Source organism: Peromyscus eremicus, chromosome 4 (assembly GCF_949786415.1).
Source record: "Peromyscus eremicus chromosome 4, PerEre_H2_v1, whole genome shotgun sequence".
Taxonomy (NCBI): domain Eukaryota; kingdom Metazoa; phylum Chordata; class Mammalia; order Rodentia; family Cricetidae; genus Peromyscus; species Peromyscus eremicus.
Genome location: NC_081419.1, coordinates 65,425,148 through 65,433,897, shown reverse-complemented (window position 1 = coordinate 65,433,897; position 8,750 = coordinate 65,425,148). Strand labels below are relative to the sequence as shown.

General features: G+C 39.2%; 1 pseudogene; it reads left to right on the top strand.

Annotated features, from left to right (window-relative positions):
• Positions 1-3,096: 3,096 nt before the first annotated feature.
• Positions 3,097-4,013, top strand: LOC131907802 (olfactory receptor 4C6-like; annotated as a pseudogene).
• The last annotated feature ends 4,737 nt before the right edge of the window (positions 4,014-8,750 follow it).

Below are 8,750 nucleotides of genomic sequence, written 5' to 3'. Positions count from 1 at the left end.
TACATTTAAATAATTATAATGTATATAGCATAGCATTAAACATTTAATGTAAAGAAATAAATTAGTCATCATTAAATACTTCCACAGGGAGGTTAAAAAATTAAAGAATTTAAATATGGTATCTGCACAGTGTATGTAACACATGCCCAGAATGACAGTGATGAAGAGAGTCATGGGAAGAGGTGAGGGATGGGAAAGGATGTTAACAGATGACTATGTGATCAGAGTCAGCAGGAAGTTGTGAAGCTTTCAACAATGAAAAAAAGATCCATGATGAATAATTGAATATTGCTCTTGAAACATTTGCATGCCTGTTTTTTTCTTTTATATTGAAGGGAGTGCTATAAGCAAGTATAAGATCCTTAGAGGAGACAAAAGATATATTAGCTAGTAGATTGGGCTATTAACTTATCCAACCAATTTTCATGACTAATGCAGCCCAGGAGGCCAGCTCCCAGAATTGTTCCAGGGTTATATAGAGAATGCCTCAGAGTAGCAGGACCTCAGGAAAAACTTCTTGTGAATCAGGAGGCTAAACTTTTTCTATCTGAGGGTTAAATAAGGAAACATGTAACATGTTCTGATGGCAACTTTCTTTTTTATTTCATCTTAAAAAATCCTCTCTCTGAAAATCTGTTTCCCCATAGTTACATTCCACATTGTTAAATTCTTTATACATTCTCTACACAGCCACATACCTCTTTTGCACAGTTGCATCTCTTTTCTATACAGCTTTGTCTTCCTTGTCATTACACAGTTACAAATCTCCACATAGCCACAGCTATATATCTCATTTACATAGCTCTCTCACCATACAACACTTTACACAGTTCCTTCATACTCCATCTCATAACTCTTTACACAACTCATTCACACAGTTCCTCTACATAGCAGCAGCTCCTTCACACAGCTCTCTCTCTCCTTCACCTCTCTCTCTCTCTCTCTCTCTCTCTCTCTCTCTCTCACACACACACACACTCACACACACACACACACACACACACACACACTTCTACATCATTCACTCACTCTTTATTCACTCACTCTCTCATATTCTTCTCACACTGCTTCTTCTATCTCTCACACTTCTCTCACTCTTCTTCATCTCTCACACATTCTTCTCACACTGCTTCTTCTATCTCTCACACTTCTCTCACTCTTCTTCATCTCTCACACTTTTCTCTCTTCCCTGAAGTTCAGCTATATCCCTCACTCCACACACACGTACAAAGAACTGGAACTAGAGAGAACTGGAACCAAAGATTTAGAACTACAGAATTGGAACTAAAGAATTAGAGATAGAGAATTAGAGATGATTAGAATGAAAGAATTAGAGCTGAAGAAGAAAAAAAGAGAATGACCTTCAGATTGTGTGTGAATTATTGTAGATAAGAAATCTATTCCACTCTTGAGAAGTCTTCTCTGAGTAACCTTGGGTAGCAGTTCTGGGAGCTGGACTCCTAGGCTGCTAAACATGACTTCTCAAAGACTTGTTTATTGTTTCTGAAAATCATATGATAATAACTTTTATCTCATGTAAATATTTGCCTTTGTTTTATTTTTTAAGTCATATACTCACTATACATATGGAGACTTGTCTCCAACTCATAATCTTCTTGCCTCAGACTCAACAAGTAAGAGTCAATGTGCATGACATCATGTGCAGCTGTCTCTTATGATTTTACAGAAATTAGAAAATTATCAAGATCTTAGCACTGTATCTTTAATCAGCCCCTGACTCACACTGACTTTGATTGCTATTACTGTCTCTGCTTCTGCAGGACTGAAAATTGAGTCATCAGCAAGGAGGCTTTTAACATAAGAGAACTAAATCTGCTTACTCTGAAAACAAGGTGTATCTCACTGCACAAAGACACCAAGCTGTGTGCTCTTGCAGTATGCATGTATGCATGCATGTATGTGTGTGGTTATGTATGCTTGTGTGCATCCTTATATTTATGTATTCGTATGTATCTGAGGATGTTATAAAAGTTGAAAAGGAACTATGAAAGAGGAAAAAGGTTTTAAGAAAGTGAAGGGGAGAAAAAGACATTATGGGATTCTATATAGCATTAGAGTAGGAAGAAAACCAGTGAGGGGGAGAATGATGGAAGTGAGAGGCAGGAGTATGGCAGAGAATGGCTGAGGAGGATCAATAAAACGAATTCTTCATGAAACCACCACAGTGAAATCCATGACTTGTAAACTACTCAAAAAAGACATTATATTCATGGGTCAAGGCTGCATGCTTCATGAAATTGTCAAAAACAAACAAACAAACAAAAATAAATGAGTTTAGAAGGCAGCTTCTTAGTTGGCTGTTATATTAATGGTCCTTAATAAAGCAAAATTCTTCTGGTATATATAATCTTACAAGTTCACAAAGTAGTACAATATAAATCTTGACTATATGTGTGTATATATATATATATATATATATATATATATATATATATATATATATAATGAATACTTGCATACTTTCCAAATTCTCGAGTGTGTTTAATGACAGATAAAGGCAAACAGCATAACTGCAAGCTTTCTAAGAGCAGAAATCAAGGGAAGGGCTGCGTGGAGGCAGTTGGTTTTGGAAAACAAGAAGAAAGCATTGGGAAAAATGAGACAGGAAAAGAAAAATATAAGCCTCAGATAGCATTAAACAGGTTATAGTTTATCAATTGGCCCCTATCCACTACTGTCTGAATTCCACAAAGGTGTTGACAACAAATTTTCTAATAACACTAGAACACCAAAGCAGGTGTTCTTGTTACAGAATCCAAAGCAGGTGTTCTTGTTACAGAATCAAGCACTATAACAGAAAGTCTGAATCTGAGTTAAACCATGGAGAGGATATAGAGTTGTGGGATTAGGGCAGAAGCTTCAACAGACATTATTGTTAGCATCTAAACCTAGTGCTTTGAGATGAAAGAACACATGGTAGTATGTATAGTCAGTTGGAGAAAAAAAATACAAGCTTAGTAGGGTGGGAAACAGGGTGCAACAACTGTCTAGTGCATCTGATAGTTACTAATTAGAAATAACATTTTTTTCAGAGTCTCCAGTGCAGAATTCTGTGCTTTCACCAGCTCACATCAAATGGAGAATCCAAACAATGTGACTGAATTTATTCTTCTGAGCATTACAAGGATTCCAGAGTTGAGGACAATATTTTCTGCTTTGTTTCTTATCATGTACTTGGCCACACTGCTGGGAAACCTATTGATTGTGATAACTATAACTGTGAGTCCGAATCTGAGGTCCCCCATGTACTTTTTTCTCATTTCCTTGTCTCTTTTGGATGTCATCTACTCTTCAGTCATTGCTCCCAAGTTGGTTGTAGACTCTCTGTCTGAGAACACTACCATCTCCCTAGAAGGCTGCATGGCCCAGCTCTTTGCTGAGCACTTCTTTGGGGGGTGGAGATCATCCTTCTCATGGTGATGGCCTATGACCGCTATGTGGCCATCTGTAAACCTCTGTACTACATGACCATCATTAGTCCTCGAGTGTGCTGCCTGATGGTGGGAGGGGCCTGGGTGGGAGGATTTACACATGCAACCATTCAACTTCTCTTCATGTATCAAATATCTTTCTGCGGCCCCAATGTCATTGATCATGTGATCTGTGACTTGTTTCCACTGTTGCAACTGGCCTGCATGGACACACAGATCCTGGGTCTCTTAGTCATTCTCAACAGTGGGGTGATGTGTGTGACCATTTTCCTTATTCTCTTCTCTTCCTATGTGGTCATCCTGTGCTCCCTGAAATCTTGCAGCTCTGAAGGAAGGCGCAAAGCCCTCTCCACATGTAGTTCTCACTTCACGGTGGTTGTGCTGTTCTTTGTACCTTGTATCTTCTTGTACATGAGGCCTGTAGTCACTTACCCCATAGACAATGCCATGGCTGTGTCCTCAACCATTGTTGAACCAATGTTAAATCCTTTGATCTACACCTTGAGAAACGCAGAGGTGAAAAACGTTTTGAGAAAAATGTGGACGAAAAGCAGACTTTGAGTGTCATTGATATGCCAAGGAGCAAATGTTTCTTACAAATCCCTTGGAGATAAACCTTCTTCATTAATTCCAGACCACTAGATTCACAGCAGAAGAGGTGGCTTCTGGCTTTAAAAAGCAGGTTTGAGGTATCTCAGTGCTTAATCTGTCTCTAACCCTGTCTCCAGGTCACCACACCAGGATATTTTGTGGTACATTTTCTCCCACTCATGGCTTTGTGAACACCTGTAAAAACCAAAACCAAAACACCAACCCATAGTGTGAACCTTTCATAGTCTAGGGAGTTTTCTTTGTTATGCCTACTCTTGGCTGAAATTATTTTTCAAAGGATTTGCTTTACTGGCTTTCTAGTTATTAATTATAGTTTTCCATTTCCATATAAACTCCCACTTTAAAAAAGAGGCAAGTATTTCCTAATTTCCTCTGGTCATTTACTTCATTTATTCTCTAACTCTATATTCAGGTTGTATTTTTAAGATTCATGATCAGTTTTTACTTTAGAAATACTACTTAGGTTTCATGTTCTATTTCTCTGCCCACTTCTTTTTTTGTTATTTAGATTTTTTAAATTAATTTTACATACTAATCACAGATCCCCTTCTTCCCTCCTCCTGCCCCTCTAGCCTTCTCCTCCAACCCACTCTTCATTCCCTCCTCCAAGAAGGTAAGGCCTCCCATGGGGAGTCAGCAGAGCCTGGTACATTCAAGTAGAGGCAGGTCCAGGCACCTCCCTCTGCCTCAAGGCTGTGTGTCCCACCACAGGTAGTGGGTCTGCCCCCTTCTTAATCTCTTTATCAGCAGGGATTCAGTTTCTCTTTTTACACTGTCACCCTTGTTAACCAGCCACTCCTGGCCACTCAATATATGCTTAATAAATACTGCTGGGTGAGACTAAGTCTCAAAGAGATTTAAGGTATTAAATGTTGGCAAATGAAGGTGAAGAAATAAGGGAACAGGATGAACTCATATAAGCATTTTAGGATGTAGAATTACCTCTGATTGCAAATTTCCACATGTCCTGTTTTGAGGCAGTTTTTGTTTATTAGAGTGCTATTTTAATACAGTGGCCACCATTCACTGAACTTCTGGTTTAACTTTTGTAATTCTTTTTTTATTTTTTGCATGTGTGCATGTGTGTGTGTGCGTGTGTGTGTGTGTATGTGTGTGTGTGTATGGGTGTACATGGTGTGCATAGGTGAATGCATTTTTGCATTTTCACATGTGTGTAAATGTATGCCTATGTACAGGTGAATATGAACATGAACATGTGTGCATGCATGTTGAGGCATGAGGTGCCTTCCCAATAGATCTCCACCTTCCTTGAGGAAGAGTCTTTCACTGAATCCAAAAGTCATGGTTTTGGAGACTACAGCCAGCTTTCTCTCGGGGTTCCACATTGCTGCCAAGCCTACCCTGTTTTTATGTAGATTCTGGGACCTGAACTGTGGTCCTTTTCCTTATGTATCAAGCACTTTATCCTTTGGGGCACTTCCCCAGGTTCTCTTGTCATTCTTTAGTGAAATAAACTCAGGGTCACTTCTGGTTGATGGCAGATGTTTTAAAATCATATTCCTTTGTCTTGAAATCTTGTGTTTCCCACAAGACTAGAACAACTCTATAGACCTGTGCAGTTTATTTGAATGACTACAGGGATGTAATTTTGCTATTACATTCATAATTTTGATTTCCAAAACCAATATTTATTTTCTTAAGTATTTTCACTATGAAAATTCCAGAAATATACTATGGTGTTTTAAACTGCCTCCCTTAATTAGGTGTTTGAAAAGCCTAAGGTTCTGGTATGAGTTAATATTCTGTTGCCATAAAACAAATATGCTGAGGAGCCCCCATGGTACTGGACTAGGCCCTCTGGATAAGCAAGACAGTTGTTTAGCTTAAACTGTTTAGGGGGCCCCCAGGCAGTGGGATCTGGACCTGTCCCTAGTGCATGAGCTGGCTTTTTGGAACCTAGGGCCTATGCTGAGACACTTTGCTCAGCCTTGGTGCAGGGAGGAGGGGACTGGACCTGCCACAACTGAATCTATCAGGCTGGGCTGACTCCCCAGGGGAGACCTTGCCTTGGAGGAGGTGGGAATGGGGGGGAGGGTTGGGGAGAAAAGCTGGGGGGCGGGAGGAGGGAGGACAGGGAAATCTATGGTTGATATGTAAAATGAATAGAAAAATCTCTTAATAAAAAAAAAACAAATTCAATAACATTAAGTATAGGATCAAGTACAGTATTCAAATAAACCATTTAAATAAAGACTTTCATGTTAAATAACAGTGGTGTGTGTGTGTGTGTGTGTGTGTGTGTGTGTGTGTGTGTTATGTTTAGCCAGTATATAGGTATAAAAATCATCAGCTCTAATTAACAACTACAACTTTTCTTCTTTCATTTTATAAGGATTTTTTGAGTTAGAAGTTCTGGAAAATCTTTTGAAAATAGTAGATAAGATATGTTTTATTTACATTTGGGACCTTATGTTTTAGTGAATGAAGCAAATAATTTATATAAAAATAAAAACAAAGATGTCTTAGAGAAATAAATGTTTTTTTGGATAATTTCATTAAAGCAGTGCATAATTGATTACTTCTAGGAATCAGCTGGTCTTTCCATAGGAACTTTTAAACTGAGATCCAAATGACCAGACCACCTACAAGCAATCCAGTGGAAAGAGCACTCTGAACAAAACAGAAAAAGTTGTTTATAAACAAGTGAGGATGGGATCAGCGCTGAACACTAAGAAGAGCCAGCATGGGAAGGGGCGAGGCTCTGAACAGAGATTTTTTTTTTTAAAAAACCTTAAGTTCAGCAATAGCAGAATTGTCAAAGATACTTTCTTAGTACACAGCTAAAACCCAAATCCAACATGAATCTGATGGTTTTAAAAGCTGAGGATCAAAAATCGCCCTTTATGTATTAACAATGGAGAATGATATTTTATGTCGTATTCCAATTATTTAGCAGAAAATACTCAGATTAAAATTTATAATCCTGTCTTATCTCAAAGAAGAATGTGAGCTTAATAATATGAAAACTTTTGTCTGTGTAAGAACTTTATGTAGAACATTTTGCATGGTTCAATTATAAAATTAAAAAAATAGTTGAACAAAATGGATCCCTAATCTAACGTATTTGTAATCTTCATCTTTTTAATTTTTTTTCCTTTTTTTATTAAGAGATTTTCTATTCATTTTACATACCAACCATAGATTTCCCTGTCCTCCCTCCTCCCGCTCCCTCCCCCGCTGCCCCCCCCCCCCCAATCCACCTCTGATTCCCATCTCCTCCTAGGCAAGGTCTCCCATGGGGAGTCAGCAGAGCCTGGTATATTCAGTTGAGGCAGGTCAAAGGCCCTCCTCCCTGCACCAAGGCTGGGCAAAGTGTCTCACCATAGGCACTGGGCTCCAAAAAGCTGGCTCATGCCCTAGGGACAAGTCCCAGTCCCACTGCCTGGGGCCCCCCTAAACAGTTCAAGCTAAACAACTGTCTTGCTTATCCAGAGGGTCTAGTCTAGTACCATGGGGGCTCCTCAGCTATTTGTCCAGAGTTCATGTGTTTCTACTAGTTTGGCTAGTTGTCTCTGTACTTTTTTCCAATCATGGTCTCAATATCTCTTGCTCATAGAATCCCTCCTCTCTCTCGTGGATTGGACTTCTTGAGCTCCGCCTGGGGCTTGGCCATGGATCTCTGTGTCTGCTTTCATCAGTCACTGATGAGGGTTATATGATGACAGTTAGGGTGTTTAACCCTCAAATCACCAGGGTAGGTCAGCTCAGGCACCCTCTCAACTATTGCCAGTAATCTATGGTGGAGTCATATCCATCTGCCTGTGACCCCAGTAACTTCCTGAGACACGGAAACCAAACTGCCAGCTCTCATTGTAATCTTCTTGATATTTTTTTTTTCTAATAAAGAGGTAGGCCTAGACTCTTTCAGTTATACAATTCAGAACTTCTCTGGACATTCATATGGGCCATATAACCTTTTAAATTCCAAAAATGTCTTCTCATCAATGTTTTATAACTGCCTAACTTTACTTTTTCTAACAATGTTGATCTCTGAAGTAAATATTGTTTTGCTTACAAATTATATGATTACCTGTAGCTAGAGTTTTCCTGACTGGCCCACAGTCAGGACAAATCTCTGACACCTGCCAGTCCCACAGCCACTCAGACCCAACCAAGTAAACACAGAGACTTATATTGGTTACAAATTGTATGGCTGTGGCAGGCTTCTTGCTAACTGTTCTTACACCTTAAATTAATCCATTTCCATAAATCTATACCTTGCCACATGGCTCGTGGCTTACCGGGATCTTCACATGCGGCTTGTCATGGTGGTGGCTGGCAGAGTCTCCCTCACCCAGCTTCCTGTTCTCTCAATTTTCCTCTCTGTTAGTCCCGCCTATACTTCCTGCCTGGCCACTGGCCAATCAGTGATTTATTTATTGACCAATCAGCAACACATTTGACATACAGACCATCCCACAGCAATTACCTATTAGAAAAAGAAAAATTCAGTAGTATTCATGACATAAAGTTGAAGTTAAAGTAAACTAAGAATATATATCCACTTTAAGTGGAAGTAGAATATCTACCTAACAACGTTCTGCAAAGATCAAACTTAGTAATACCCACTATGTATACTTGGTTCTCCTTTCACTGAGATCTCAGCTTTAACAGTTGAACCTCAGTGGGTGACTCAGATATTGCTTTTAATCTCATAAATCAGAT